The sequence below is a fragment of the Apus apus genome, chromosome 5 (assembly GCF_020740795.1).
Source record: "Apus apus isolate bApuApu2 chromosome 5, bApuApu2.pri.cur, whole genome shotgun sequence".
Classification (NCBI taxonomy): Eukaryota; Metazoa; Chordata; class Aves; order Apodiformes; family Apodidae; genus Apus; species Apus apus.
Window position 1 is genome coordinate 43,310,801 of NC_067286.1, and position 16,400 is coordinate 43,327,200.

The window sequence follows — 16,400 nt, forward strand, 5'->3', positions numbered from 1 at the left end:
TGGTATCCCTGGCAGCTGAAGGCAGTCAGTTAACACTGCCTGTGGCTGTGTTTAACAATCATTGTATGTCTGGCCAGGAATTTGAGTGTTTTCTGTCAGAAATACATACTTCCTTCAAAGCCCGGGTAAACTAAATGCTGTTCTTATTTCAGGGATAGGTATTGCCAACCTTAGTAAAGTTTGGGTTGCCAAACATGCAGACAGCACCAGAGGAAAGGTGCTCCGCAAGCCGCACAGCATCTGTGTTTGTGCACTGTTACACAACTTGCATACATCTTGGGAAGCGAGTGGGGAGGGGAAGGCATTCAGGGGTTTCTGAGTTGCAGGAGTGCTAATTGGTAGAAAGGAAACAGCCCAACATGTTTAATCACATACTGAAGAGCTAGAAGATTTCTCCAGTGTAATTACAAGGGAATGGCACTTGTATCTCTGAGAAAGTAACTTGAAACAGTGAGTACAAATCTCAGTTAACACAATGGGAAGTTAACAGGTTTAAGCACATGAAATTGAGAGAATGGCCTCCTCTTTTTCTTTCTGATTTGCTACTATTGGTAGTTATTTTTCTGTATTATAGTCACATCTTGAAGCCTCTGTCATGGATCTCATTGCAAATTCGATAAGAACATGAAGTTCCTAATAGAAATGAATTAACTTCTGTGAAAACCAGTAATTTTTCTTCCCTCAAGAAGCCTTGGGAGAGCTTCACAGCCTGATTTCAGCCTATTTGTAGACAGCAGTGTGTGTCCAATTGCCTTTGGCCAAGAGGGCTTTTTTTTTTTGTGATGAGGGGTATGAACACAGGCTCAGGGATAACAAGTGCAGGCTGGGTGTGAGACCTCGTTCCTTTTCTCGCTGAGGCCACTCCCATATCTTGTCTAACACTAAAGCAGGTATGGACCTGCCTGAGAAGCCTTCTTTCTTCATCCGGTTTCGGTGTGCTGTGGGACAGAGCCATCAGCTAGGGTGGGATGGGCTGCATCCCCTCTCATGTTGTGGGGTGGGAGCATGGGGAGACTGGTGTTGCTAGGAAGGATCTGTGATCCAAACAGCAAACACTGTTCAGCATTTGGGTGCTTGTGCAAATGGACTTGCTTCAGTGTAGGTGCAGTCAGGAATGCTGGTGGGGAAGAGGCAGAGAGACCCCTCTTGCTGCTGAGCTTTTTCTGGATAAGGAAGAGAGGGCTTTTGAAGCATTGAAGTGAACTATGAGGAAATGAACGAGTTTTATAATAAAAAAAGAAAATCAGGGAGTGAGAAAGAGAAGTGTACTAGGGAACCACATACTGTAAAACTTTCTGGTAGGATTTTTTCCCCTGTTGTAGTTGTTAGCTGTTCGCATTTCCCTCCTCTCCCCTCGAACAGAACGGGTTGAATTTTACTGACCAGTTTTTGCCATGAGATGCGCATGGTCCACCAGCCTGCACTCACAGGGTGTGGGGCAGCGCTCTCCACTCTGCCCACCTGCACACAGAGGAGTCTCATCTGCTAGTGCCTCACTCCTAGAGAGGACAAGCTGCTCTGCCTGCGAGGCACTGGAGCTCACTGCTGTGTTACCTGTTTAGTTAGAGCCCAAACCCCTTCCCCATGTACATACCTGCAGGCTGTTTACTTCCTCTGTCCTTAAGCCCAACTAGCACCAACCTTGACAATGCAATGGTTTCAGATTTGGTTTAGGAAACACAGGAAGAAAAATATTAAGGGACCTACTGGTTAACTTGTACAGGACCAAGTGGTGGCTGCAGTGCTCCCCTGCATGTGCGACCTCATTGTGTTTCTGGGACCCACCTTGCCCTTAGCATGGGGCAGAATCTGAGGGACATCTGGTACAGCACAGGGAGCAGGGAAGACCCCACTCACCCTGGGGCTGCAGTAATGGAAGAGTCCAGGGCATCTGTGGAGACAAGTCCCAGCAAGGGGGTGCAAGCCCAGGGTACAGCTGCTGCCCCAGGGAGCACTAAGCACATCCCACAGAGCTCTTGCAGCCACACCTGCAGGCACCTCTGGTACAGTTCTCTGTGACACACAAGACGCCCATGTACACAGGTGGCTGCGGCTTGTGCCTCTGGATTACACAAATCAGAGGAGCCAAATAAAGTCAGAACAGCAAATTCCAGTTCTAAGTTTCCTTTTAGTCTCAAGGATACTATTCCTGTGAGCTGGCAAAGCAAACAGCCTTATTCAGCCAATGAATGAAGTAAAGGACTGCATAAAAAAAAATTAATGAGTAACAAGGAAGAGTGGATCTTAAGTAACAAGTCAGACAGGCAGGGATTGCTGCCCAGCAAGCTCATATCAACAGAGATCTTGTATCACTGACATGAGTCAATGGCTACTGTTTCTAACCATCTGCAGGTTTGGGGAGCACGGAGTAGTGAAGTTTGGAGACGGCAGAAGGGCCGATACAGGAAGGAACAATTGGGTAATAACTGGAAAAGAGAAGTGTAGCAGAAAAGATTTCTGCTCCAACATCCTAGAGAGAACAAGGGCCTTCTGCACTGATAAGAGATAATCAGAACTTGCCATGGAGATATGACTGAGGAGAAGCATTTCCTTCAAGAAAGAACAGAGTTGGTAACTGAGACAAAATTGCGTATGTGAACGGTGCCAGCTATGCAGAGTTTTGATGGAAGGTCTCAAGGCAGCTGTAGTCAGAAATAAATCTAAGCCTTTGACTTTTATATTTGAAATGCAGATACACAGTAAGCAGTGCTTCAGCTATTGCATTCAAGGAAGTTAATAGCAGACAGGTAGCTCTGAGAGGGAGCAGTCTGTGGTCTTCAGGTGCCTTTCCTCTTCATCTTCTGTCTTCAGATGCAGGCTAAGGTAAGCACAAAATGAGTGCTGAAGGTGTAATTGAAAAGGCTGCAGTTTGGGCAGACCAGGGCAGTGTTGTGAGGTGAGTACTGTTTGTGTTTCCTGTTTTTGTTTCCTGATTACAGCAATATAGCACTGAAACTGCAGGGACTGTGCTGGGAAATTACTGCAGAGGAGCAGTGAACCTTGGTTTTTAGCTTGGGTCTGAATGGCAGAATGCCTGCCTGAAGAATAGGGGAAGAACTGGAATGGAAGAAGTGTGGAAAGCAATATGGGGACTTCATAGCCCTTGAAGAAAACAGATAACTATGAGGGTGCCCCAGGAGAATTTGTCAAGCCAAACTGAACTTCCTGGAAAGCTGAAGAGGCCTTGATATAGCTCATAAGAGGAAGCAATGCTTGCAAGGTTGGCTAACCTGCTGTAGGAATGACTATCATTTGTCCTCAGCATATGTTGATAAGTAGGTGAACAGTGAATGCCTACAGCAGATTGCTTCCTTCTGGTGGAGACAAGGGGAAGCAGGTACATCTTTCTGAACAGTGGAGCTGGTTGGTTTAAATTTAGCTAAGTTGTAGAATGTGTTTCTACTCCAGGAGGGACCTGCCTGTGCTTAACACTTTTTCCTGTGAATGCTACAGTTCTAGGCTCACCACAGCTTCTGCTTTGCTAGCTCAGAGAATGACATTATTCTGAAAATAGTTTAACCTCTAGGGCTATACAGTACAAAAAAGACTCTGTTGAGACTATTTCCCCATCTTTTTTTGCAACGAAACTTTGGCTGAACCTGTCTCTGGGCACTGCTTTGGACCAGAATTTGTAAACGTGATGAACTCTTTGCTGTGCATTGTGTTTGCCTGGAGAAACCAGCCAGGCTTGCATAACGTTTTTGTGGTGAAATGGGAAAGGAGTCAGGACCAGGTTTGTAACCGGAGATGCAAGAGGCCTGGGAGGCAAAACCAAGGACTGAAAGATGCATACTAGTACAGATTGGGTGAACCATGAGAAAACAAAGATGTTAGAGGAGGTAGGAAGATACGTGTAGGATCAGGGTTTTGTCCAGCAGAAGGGCGCGGAAAGGAATCCAGTGGGGCAGAAGGATTAACAACAGAAGGACTTAACCCCCTGCAGTTGTTATTCCTTTTGATACATACAGATAGCCAGAAGTTTAATCCTTCAGCTGGGAGAGAAGTAAGTAACTGTTTTTACCTTTTGATTTTATAGTTAAAAAATATGTATGAGGTTATATGTTTTCAGTGGTGTGAGGAAATCAAGCAGCAGAACACTATTTCCTTGTTTATGGCTCTAGCCTTTTTTCAGCCAGTACCAAAGAGCATTTTTTCTCTAGGTTTCTGTCAGGGTTGACTACCAGGATTGTCCTAGCCTTGTTTGGAGCCTTCTTTATGCTTTATTTGCTTTTCCTCATATTGCCTGTCCTCAAGACTCCTGTGCAAAACAGTACTCAGAAAGCCACATGCCTGTTTATCATCCCTTTCCAGTTCAAATTTCTGTATGTTTGCCTCTCCTTTGGGCAGTGATTAGTGCAGAGTTTTGGAAGGGAGACTGCTGTTTCTCTGCAATGGAGCTAGACTCTGATAGCCCTTCAGGCCAGCAGTAACATCTACCCACTTTCACTATGTTTAACCCAGTCCATGGCAACACCTGCTTTTCCTGGAGCCTGAGTTTTGGATCTTACTTTTTGCCTTCACAGTGGAACCATGTGGTGATGTGTCTTCTCAGGTCACTTACTGGCACTGTGGGACCAACTGAGGCTGTAGCTCCAGGAACCCTTGTACTTGCCACTGAGAGATGCTGATACGGATTAAAAGCTTCCTATCAAAAATGTTGAGTTTGTGCCTACCACACAATTCACCTTATATCTGTGTCAGATACATGGCTTAGTAGAGCAAGAGAGGCAGGTTTGGGAATGAATAGCTGAGATGGGATCAGTAATTTTTTCTCGTTCTTGGCTTATTGAGCTTTCATAAATGGAAATATGGCCTAGCAGAGTCTGTGGTCAAGATACAGGAGTATTGGTAGAATGGAGGTACATTCAGTGCATATTTACTTGGGCAGCAGTGGTCAGAAGGAAGGTAATCTTAGTAGTTTCTGATCTTGTATTTGGTTCCTGTGGTATGCTGTGAATCACCTGGACTGCTTCAGCTTCACATCCCTCTTGCAGGGACACTCATTGTCACTCCTGCCTATTGCCACTCTGGTTGGCGAGGGGTGAAGCATCGTAGTAGGTCTCAGGTTCAGTTACTTTCTGACAGTGCTTCGTGTATCTAAACAGGCCTCAGTCCCCCAGGTTCAGGGATTCCTAGTGCATTCATTACTAGCCCCTCCAGCCCAAACACATTGAGGATTTGACTCTGCATAGTTGATGTGATGAGGCTCTTAGCTCTTATTTAGTGACTCACTCATTTGTCTCCCTGTCTCTGGCAGTGAAGAAAGTCCTGTGGCTGTAACCTATGACCAGAGTTTCAACCTTTTCTGGTCACCCATGTTGGTTGCTATTGAATCAATGTGTTAATTTTGTTTGTCTTGCTTTCTTAGTGCATAATACCAGAGTAGTGAGACCATTACCCTCCCTTTCCCCTCCCCATCCAGGATGATGTGAAAAGCTGCATCTGTGTGGTATAAACAAAGGCCTAATTTACATGTAAATGCGTGTGATATCGCTGTAACAGCAGAGTTGTACCAATGAAGCCCTCCTTGTGTACAGGCAGCTTATGTCAGCAGAATAGGGCTCTTTTTTGAGCAGAACTTTTCTAAGCACTATCAGCTGTATCAGCAAAAACATTGAATACCAATATAACTGCATCCTAATCGGGACCCAGATATTTTAATTCCTAACTTCTTTTTAGGCACTCAAGTACTTTTGAAGATCTGGGCCCACAACTTTTGGCACTACAGAAGTGACCCCCAGACCCTCCTCCCATCAGTACCCTGGTGAACAGGTTCAGTGCAGATGCAGTGATGGGAGCACAGAAGGAACTAGCTACATGAAGCTCAGTACAGAGGAAAAGGCCAGTATAAGAAAGCAGAAGGCTGCTGCCCCTCCTTTTGGCAAGAAGACTATTTTTTGGATAAAAGAGAGTGAGACTTTGCTATACAGTGCAATGGGGAGAAGTTGAACAGAATCCTTAACTACCCGTAACTAGGTAGTTAAAACTTTTCCCTTCCAAATCAAAAGAAGTAAAACTCATGCTTAACTCGAGAAAAGGAAAGATGTTGGAGGCTGTGCCCTATCCTCGGTGAAATTTCCCCAGGATCAGGGCGGGGGGGTTGGGCTTCCATCAGAGGGTCAGTGTGCTGGTGCAGGCAGGACATACTAGGCACTTGAGTTGTCTTTCCTGCTCACACGGCTCACAGTGTGCGTTGATCAGCATTAACAAAGCAGGGCAGCAAGGCTGACTCTGTGCTTGCCCCCCAAGTGCAGGGGAGAGACATCTGTGCCCGACAAGTGTAAGAGGCAACTGTCAGAAACGCCAATATTCACAGGGAAACCACATCTCCAGGAGAGCTACTGCAGGCCTGAGTTGCTGCTGTATCGGGCATGGCCAAAAGAGGGAAGTGTGTGCTCAGGCATTAGGTGTCTGTCTCGGGAGGGAGCAATCCCAGCTAGGTTGGTTGTGGGCTCTGCAAGCAGCATCGACTCTGCCTGGGTCCCACCTCCTGTGCAGGGGTAAAAGCAGAGCCTGTGGCACCTGAGACACCTGAGCTCAGTCACAGCCGCCTGTGCAGGTAGCGATGGTGAGGGTGGGGAGGGAGGGGAGCAGGGGTAAGAAGGTTAATTGCCATGTGCAGGTGCCTGTCACTTCGTGGAGATGGGAGAGGACAAGGTGTGCAACTGTGAACAGTCCTGGGAGAACTGGAGCTGTCTTGCCCAGAGATGCTGAGCAGCCAGGTGGAGAAATCTCATTTCAGTTGTATCCTCACACATGCACATGACATCACTAGTTTTTTTAACTGAATTGTACTCATATTAGGGCATTCGGACTTGAGAATTGTCATGTTGAGGTGCTTTCAGGAGGGGTAGGGTACCTCAAGAGGAAGAGAGCTGAAGTCAGCAAGGTGAGCTTGAAAGGTTTGCCAAGAAGAGGGTGGGTCCAAAAGGATGTGGGCAAACTCATCACATTGTTAAAACTCACTGCAGCAGAAGGCAGAAAAGAACACTTGCATCATGCAATCTGAGAACTTGAGATTCCACCAAGTCTAGGCCTGCTGGCTTCCATGGGCCCTCTTAGCCAGAGCTTTTGTGTACATATGGCTGAGGAGTTTCTAATTGCCACCTGGCCTGGCTGAGGGCTGGTCTGGGCCCACCATAGTACCACTGCCCAAGCTCTAATCACACCAGCAAATTCTGGAAGAGCTGAGGGACCCTCATGTGACAGTGGTAGCTTGGGAGAGATCCCCAGGCTGTGGCTGGTTGAGTAAGTGGGAGCCAAGTTTCGTGTTTTGGTATGGGATGACACCTGGATGTTGTGTAGCAGAGGAGTTAGGGACTCAGCTCATGGCTCCTATCTGTTATGCTCCTGCTATGCTATAAAATCAGTCACTGCTGTTCTGGACTTCTGAACCCTCCTGCAGGGACCCATAGGCTGCTTTTAGGAGAAAGGGAGTTGAGATTGATTGTTCTATAGTTACCTGCCAAGAAGTGTGAGCAGCACAGTCCAGCAAGGATCACCAAGTAACCTGAGCACCAGCTTCCCATGAGTTGGCACTGCAGAGAGGCACAGAATCTTCCCATTATAGATCTTGTTCTCAGAGACATGTTTTCCTCAGAGGCAGAAAGAGAGGAAAATGAGACAGAGCTGAATTTATTCCTTGCTCATGCCACAGCATGAAAACAAAATACATCCAAGAATAAACTGCACAAGAGCTGTAGGCAAGTGTTGTGGCAAGGCTGGAGGAGGCAGGGCAGGTGGTTCCTTTGGCTGACTGAGCATGCATAGATCTGGTGCTTCTAAAGCATCTTACGCCTGTGCAGCAGAGGGACCTGAAGTTGTAGGAGCATGGACTATAAGCCTGGCTGGTTCTAGAGGCAGAGGTGATATGAGTGGGAGAGAGCTGAGGGGATGTGTATTGCTCAGCACATATAGTGTGTATCATACGTAGGCACCAGCATTGCACGGCAGGGGATGTGGCGTGTGCGTGGGCTGCGGGCAGGGGCTGCCGTGCGTGTGGGTACACGGGCACTGTGCTGCCTGTGCTGTGTGCAGAGATGTGCCAGCCGTGGCTGCGTGTAAGGATGCAAGAGGTTACTTTGCAGTTAAATGAGGTGAAGAATTACCATAGTGGCAGTACTCTCCTCTCCCTGCCAGATGTCAGGCTCCTGGGCAATAATGTTTGTATGTTGTTCTAAAAGTCCCAAACTTAGTCTCCCTCTTTTGAGAATGCATGAGGAGCCTGCTGCCCCCTCTCCAGCCTGGACAGTGGGTAGACACAGAGATATGGGGGTGGTTTCTGCATCCTCCATCTTTCGGTAGAAAGAAACCTCTGTCTGGTACCTCCTACACTGGTTGCTGCTGCAGTGCAAAGACAGAAGGACTGTGGTTTGAATTCCTATGATGCATTATGGTTTTGCACTGTATGTCCACACAGTGTCCTCAGGAGCAGTGAAGTCTGAGTCAGCTTCCAATTCTTAGGCACCTACTATGCATGTGCAGAGAGCTGCCTGTTGGAGGACCTTGCACACGTGCTGCAAGAAGCATGCTCTAGGGAGCATCACAGTGAACATGAGTGAGATTCTAAGGATAGACAGAAGGCAAACGTGCACCAGAACATAAAGCCTCCTCACACCTAGTGTATTCAAGCTTGCTGTTAGTGCCCACATGGAATATGTTTTCTGTTCTTACTCAATTGGATTGTGTCCTGTGCTGCAGTCCCTGGCAGAGAAAGTACAGCCGTGTTTTATAGGTACCACAGGAGCTAAGGTGCATTCCTCAGGGACCTTATTCCTTTCACCTTCAGAGACCTTACACCTTTCATCTTCAGAGACCATATTTCTTTCATCAACTCTCTAGGTTTAGTGCTCAGTGGTCTGTGAGACCATATAAATTGTATCTCTCCTGTGCTCTCAGTTAAAAGTTTGGGGAGATGGTTGCTTTGTGGTCTATGGGGAAAACTTGGAGGAGGAAGGGCTTTGTATCCTAAAATGTTTGGAAGTGCTTTGTTTGGGGAGGAGCACTGATACATCCTGCAGAGACCCATAAGCAAAAGCTAGGAAGAGCAAACCAAGTAGGTGGTCACACTCATCCTGTAGGCTGAAGTGCCACAGGAGATGTGAGAAGCTGTAGACCAGCAGGTAGGTCATCATGTCACTTCTGCTACCCTGGAACATTGCAGACATGCAGAACACTCCTCAAGGCACAGGTCCAGTGCTTCTTCTCACTGATGTGCCCATTGTAGCACCTTCCCTTGGGTACTCTTCTTTTCCCTTTTTAAGTTTTTTTTGTTCAAAGCACAGAAAAGCATGCTAGACACTGACAAACAAGTATTGTCATCCTGCAGAGGACTGGCAAAAGAACAAATAGCTGCACTTCAGTGAAGGTGAAACAATCTCTTCACACAACAGAGATTTGCTAATTTGTGTGGTCATGAGGTCTCACTGGAAATATATTTTTAAATGAAAAAGCAAGGAAATTATGCAAAATAGATTTGAGCATATTCCAAGAGATAGTTATATTTTTCATAGTGGAAACGTGCCATGGATCAGTCTGTGTGTTATGAACATCTCATCATAGAAATGCATCATGAGAGGCTTCTGCTGTCTATTCTTGGCTGAGCACTGACCTTGGTTAATAGGTCTCAATTAAGCAAGTATGTGACTAATGTTTCTTCTCTCTCCCACTTTTCTGCTGCAGACAATAATGTTCCATGTATTAAACACTGAGTACCTGCACCCTTACTTACCAGATGGGACCCATGGTTTCTCAGTAGGTTCTGTGTCACCTGAAGAAGCAGCATTTCTTGTTTGAATTCCAGGGAAAGGAAGTTTTAAAGATGTGTAGAGCCAGAGACTGCAGCCTTCAGCACTGAGCAGCTTCTGCTGTCCAGAACAGTGTGCAGTGATGCTTGCAGCTACAGGGGAGGGGTGAGTAGGCCACAGGGGTCAGAAAGAGCATGCTATATCTTCATTAGTTTATGCTTGCTCACCTGGGATCCTTCTTTCCTTTTATTTCTCCCTTATCATTTTGTCCTAGGAGAAAGAAAAAAGTGCTAGCGGATTAGACAATGGTAGCAGCAAGACTTGCCTTGCTACATAAGACTCCTTGTGCAAGCTTGGAGATGTCTGCAGACTGATTCCACTTTCAGCTCAGGTAAATAATGAAGCATCAAAACAGATCTCTCCTGAAACACAGTCACAGCACTGTGCCAGGAAGGGCTTGGAGGAGATCATACCCGTTCACTTTACGTTTGACATCCAAAAGCAGCTGTCAATGGCAGAAGCAGTCACAAAAGCAGTTGTTGGAGAGGTGTGCTCTTGCTGTTGATAAGTGAGTGTAGGGTGTTAGGAGGGGATGAAGAGTTCTCTCTGCCAGCTAATTACATGTGCTGCCTACAGTTGGGATTCAGGCAGGGAACAGGTGACATGGCAGCATCTGAGCTACAAAGGTGGAGGAGGTGTCAGGGAAAGGAGAGATTTTTCTTGCACTTGTTCTAGCACTGCTTGGAGACAAGAGGGGAAAAAATGGATTGTGGACAAGGACACACTATCTCATGCAAACTGCCAGTCCTATGGGGAGCAAAAGAGATGCCATGTTGTCACCAGCATTGTGACAAGGATTTGTTGGAGCAATGTCAGTGTGAAGAATAGAAAACAGGTCTCCTTCATGGTGGAACAAACCTCTTGCTTTTAAAGCACCTGTAGCTTGTTTTCAGCTCTCTGGGCTGAAAAAGAGGCTTATTTTTGTGCAGCATTCAACTGGGTTTAGAATGGCTGCAGATTATTTGCTGTAGTGTGGCTAAAATCTTTCTGACCCTCTGTCAGAGACAGCTGGTGATCAGCTCTTTTGCAAAGTAGCAATGAGAACAAGGCAACAAAGTCAAACCAGTCATTACAAGACTGGTGCAGTTTTCACAGGCTTTCCAGGTATTGTCTGTATTTGACAAAAGGTCAGACTAACACCTGACTCTTAGCTTAAAGGAATGCTGACAAGGTAAGGGGGAAAAGGCCAGTGTATATGAAAGTGTGCTGACTGGAGTGGCAGAAAGCTGTACCTAAGCTTAATCTCAGCCACTGGGACAAGGTAAGACAGTGTCAGATCAGTTCTCACTCTTCTAGAAAAATGGGACATGCTGTGCAACAACTGGGAGTGAGAAAGGTGTTACATCTTGGTACTTGTCCCATATTCGGTGTATGTTCCCTTTTCTCTCCACGTCTTGGCTGTGAGCAACGAAACGTTTTCTTTGTCCTTTGAAGAAACTATTTCCAAACACTTTTTTGTTACCACTACTTCTAAGAATTTCTTGATGCACCTCTCAGGTTTGTTTCTGATCAGCTCCATCCCATGAATTCTAGGTTCACAATCTCAAGATTTGTCCCCTTATGAACCAGTGAGCCTTTCCAAAATTTAAATTCTGTCTGAAAACAAAGCTAACACTGAAGCTTCAGCAACAACCAACACCTCTGCCTGGACTGGTGGTTTTTAAGCAAGAGCAGTGCTTTGAAAGATGAGTCTCCTTTCCAGGCTGCATGCTCTCCTCTGGCTCCTCCATCATTTCAAAATCAATAGCTGTCTCTGATTGCCCCCTTCCTCTTCAGACTCTGCTCTTTGCTACCTCATTTTGGTTTTAATTTGCCAGAGCAAAATTGCAGTCATTTTTTCCCCCATCCTAATTAAGAAAACTATCCATTAAGGAGAAAGAAAACAAAAACAAAACCTTCTTATCTAAGCCCTTAGTACAGAACAGAGACAGAAATGATTGGTGAGATGATCACTAGTAGAAAGCCAAGGCCTTTATTGATTCTTCTGGCCTTCCTCAGTAAATACAGAATGAGTTTTGAATTCGCCTAGAAGGAGGCCAAAAGCGAATGTAAAGTGCTTCACTTCCCAACATCAGAGAAGAAAGAGGCAGTATGTCATCTAGGCTAATTCAGTTTTTACTCTCTATGCATGGTTTCAACAAGAATATTTGGAGAATGTTTCATTGTACCTCACAGAATCATCTAGGTTGAAAAAGACCTTTTAAGATCATCAAGCCCACCTATAAACCTAACACAGCCAAGTCCGCCACTGAAGCATGTCCCTACGTGCCACATCTGCACATAAGTGTGAGTGCCACCTCACCTTCTATTTCAGTTTCCCTACATTTTGTTATAAATCAGCCTTGCTTCTGTCCTTCCAGGTGGTAATGGTCCTGACCTACCTTTTGGAAAAGCTTGGAGATCATTAAACAGATTAGACTATCTGCATTTTGGGCCTCCTTCAGCCCAGCCAGCAGCACTGAGCACTTGAGTTAAGGAAATAAGCATTATGTGATGGTGAAGCAGGGCACAACCTCACTGCTAAGATGTGTGGTTATAGACATAAAAAGGGAAAGGCTGCGCAGAGAAGCTCAGGAGAGAGTCCAGTACACATAGGGACTTTGTGGAAGAGGACATTCAACAGTCCCATAGGAAAAGATCAGAGACAGAATAGTACCTACTGACTTTGGAAAAATGAGATGAGAGGAATCTCCACAAGGTTTAATCTTTCACTGTCCAGAGGAATGAACATCTTCTGTATACTGCAGAATAAAGTTACTGCAGGCTTTTCCAGACTTTACCTCCTCCCGCTTTCTCCCCAGTGCGGTGGAAGTGGTAAATACTTTCCATGATGCCTATCTGAATACAAGCCCTAGCTGTGAATAAAAATCAGATCTGGCTTCCTGTTGTACTCCAGACACTTATTTACCATTTTAGAGAGATAAGCATTTAGCTGATTAACCTGTTCAGACTCTCTGTGGGTAGTCAGCTCCTCCTAAGAGAGGTCACACACTTAAAATAGCAGGAACCTGATGGGGATGATGCTCACTGGGCTAAAATTACTCTGATATTCCAGATTATTCCTCTCTTGACCAGGACCCCAAGTGCAAAACCCCTCAGAGCAAGACCTGCTGTAAAAGTCCAGAGAAGTCTGCATTAAGAGCATAAAAACAGGCTTTTGAGCCTGGCTTGCTAAGGGAATAAGGCTTATGTTCTCATGGGCTGTGCATGTTAAACTGTGTGTGCTCACTTTCCTAACCAGTAACTTTGCAACCTGTCAGTCTGTTTCAATTAGATTTGATAGATGGCATAAATTTCACAAGCTAATTAAATTCCTGCAGGTTCAATAGATAGCCAGTTAGAGGAGAAGGGTCCCTGTACATACCCTGATTCAGGAAAAGGATGCACCATGCATGATATTAAACACTAGTGAAGCCACATGGGAGAAATAACTTATAAATGCTCAGCTGGAAGAAAAGCTTCAAGATTGGAGTGTCCCAAAGAGTAAGATATCAAGTAAGAAAGCCAGGAGACCTGCATGTTTGAGCAGGGAACTTCTGAACAAACTTAAGTGGAAGAAAGAAGTTTATAGATAATGGAATAAAGGGTTGACCATTTGGGAAGAATACAGAAATGTGGTCAGAGGGTGTAGGGATGCAACAAGGAAAGCTAAGGCCTCCTTAGAATTAAAACTAGCAAAGGAAGTCAAGGACAACAAGAAAGGCTTCTACAAGTACATGGGAGGTAAAAGGAAGAGTAGAGGAAATGTGGGCCCACTGTGGAATGAAGTGGGTGCCCTGGTGATAGAGGACATGGAGAAGATGGAGTTACTTGATGCCTTCTTTGCCTCAGTCTTTACTGCTCAGGCCAGCCAGCAGGATTCCTGAGCCTTGCAGACCACAGAAGAAGTCAGGAGTGATGAAGACTTTACCTTGATTGAAGAAGATTGGGTTAAAGATCAGTTAAGGAAGCTGGACATCTACAAATCCATGGGCCCTGATGGGATGCACCCATGTGGGTTGAGGGAGCTGGCAGAAGTAATTGCTAGACTGCTCTCCATCATCTTTGAAAAGTCCTGGAAAACGGGAGAGGTGCGTGAGGACTGGAGGAAAGCCAGTGTCACTCCAGTCTTCAAGAAGGGCAAGAAACAGGACCCCAGTAACTACAGACTTGTCAGCCTGACCTCTGTCCCTGGGAAGATGATGGAGCAGCTTATTCTGGAGGTCATCTCTAAACTCATGGAAGAAAAGGTTATCAGGAGTAGCCGGCATGGATTCACCAAGGCAAATCATATCTGAGTAATCTGATAGCCTTCTATGATGGTGTGACAGAATGGATAGATGCAGGGAGAACAGTGGATGTTGTCTTCCTCCACTTTAGCAAGGTTTTTGACACTGTCTCCCATAACATTCTTGTGGATAAACTCAGGAAGTGTGAGAAGAGCGGACAGTGAGATGGACTGCAAACTGGCTAAACAAGAGAGCCCAGAGGGTTGTGATCAATGGTGCAGATTCCAGTTGGAGACGTGTGACTAGTGGTGTTCCCCAGGGGTCAATACTGGGCCCTGTCTTATTCAACATCAACAGCTCTAGGGACTGCTTTGCCCATAAGTTACTGCCTGGTTAGCATGTGGAGAGCATGCAGGAAATCTGCCTTGGGCACTAGCCAGCAGCCCAGTTTCTAACACTGAACTTCTCTAGCACAGTACTCTCAAGAGGGCTGAAAATTACATTTCATACAGGCAGTTTCCTCTTCTGCTTTCAGGATTCATTCCACTGTGCTTTGGCTCTGATTTAACTAGAGATTTTATTTTCTCTTTACTCTTGATTTTTAAAAAATCAGCACTTTTTAAAATTCTCTTGGACAATCAGCTTTATAGATCACATAATGAACAGCGTACGTGTGGTAAACAACATGCTTCATTTCCAGGTGTCCTTGAATTAAACACATTATCTTCTAGTAATCAACTAATTATATCAATTTTCTTGCAGAATTGGTCCAGATAACCTCTTCTATCCCTCCCCTCAGCTGTGAACAGCAGGATATCCTAGAAGACTGCTGTCCATGATACTGCTGCAATTTTGTGCTTAGGGCCCTTGGGCAGCACTTCTCCTTTAGAGGAATTAAAAGCTACAGACATTAGCTCAGTGTGCACCTGTATGAACACAAGCAGATACTTGTGGTACCTATAGATACAAAAATTTGATCAGTGCTATGAAATATCCTAGTGTCACCACAAACTTAAACAAACGAGGTGCAACTCCACAGCCTGAGATCTCTCGGTGGTTCCCAGTCTTTCTATCCTAGAAGCAAAATTAGCAGTATATCACTGGAAGCAGCTTTATTCCCCATGTTCTTCCCAGGGCTTTTGCTGCCTTCTTGAAATCATGTTCTGGAAGCAGTTTACAGAGCCCAGAGAAGTTCTGTGGTTTGCTCATTTGCACTCCATTTTAGTCATGGAACCAATCCTTCTGCTAGGCTGGCAGTTCAGGAAATTCTCACTTCTTATAGTTATTTCTCTTTGTACCTGGATGACGTTTTTTTCTGGGTCATTTCTCATATGCCCATATCTGGGTCATCAACATTTCATTTTCTGGGTGTCCAATATGCAATTAGATCAGGGCTCACAATGGCATTAGGTAACAAGCTTGACTGCAGGTCAGGAACTCAACAACTTCTTAGCCCAGTTACATCTAAACATAATGCTTCAGTGGACTGGAGACTTCCCATGAGCAGTTGCCAGCAGTAGTTTGCAGCATTTACAACTATTTCAAACTGTAGAGTTATCCTCAATATGATTTCTTGTCCTTGAGTCACATGAACAATTGAATCTTAGAATAACTGACTGCTTTTAATTTGTTATATATTTGTAGGAAACTGAAGACATAAGAAGAAAAATTGACTTAAACCTCAGCCTGTGACATGAAGAAACCAGCTCTAGTTCATGACCATCTAGTTCCATGATCCTTTCTTTTCCCATCTTTGCTGCTGAGTGAGTTGGCAGATTTTTGCTTCTCTCTTACTGTTGGGAAAACAAGTATTCCTCTCCCCTTCCCCACCTTCAGGTGCCACTAAGGGAGTTTTGCTGTTTTCTGAGACTTACTCAGTCAACTCTGTGTTCTGGTAATGTTGTAACCTCTCTGCATAACAGTACTGACTCTCCCAGGGTTCAGCTGTAAATACACGAGGCTTAGGATACAGAAGGGATACATTTCTAGCATAGACTAAGATATTAAAACCCACATCTGATTATTTTAGACATTAAATTACTGGAGCTCTTTGCAGTATTGTACAAGGAATCAGTTGCACACATACACACATTTACATACTCTTTCCCCATGAGAAAAAGCTGTTGCACACACATTAAATTGGATTTTGATTCTGCAGGCAACACATCTCTGAAATTGCCTAAAACCCCCTGAACTGCCCATAAGCCAAGTAGCCCTGAAGACATATGCAGGGCTCCTCCACCAGAGCTGGCAGATGGAAGGCAGTAGATCCCCAAGAAGCCTGGAGGGAACAGCACAAGGGACATGGCAGCATTAACAATACACTGAAATAACTAACGGAGGAAAAGAAAAGAAGAAGAAGCCAGCCCAAAACTGATAAGAGATC

The 16,400-nt window shown here is 45.2% G+C and overlaps 1 long non-coding RNA gene across 1 annotated transcript; it reads left to right on the forward strand.

Moving 5' to 3' along the window:
* The first annotated feature begins 9,686 nt into the window (after positions 1-9,686).
* LOC127385266 (uncharacterized) lies at positions 9,687-16,370 on the forward strand. Its single transcript, XR_007889633.1, has 3 exons — positions 9,687-9,911; positions 10,021-10,137; positions 15,659-16,370. It is a non-coding gene; the product is annotated as an uncharacterized LOC127385266 (long non-coding RNA).
* The last annotated feature ends 30 nt before the right edge of the window (positions 16,371-16,400 follow it).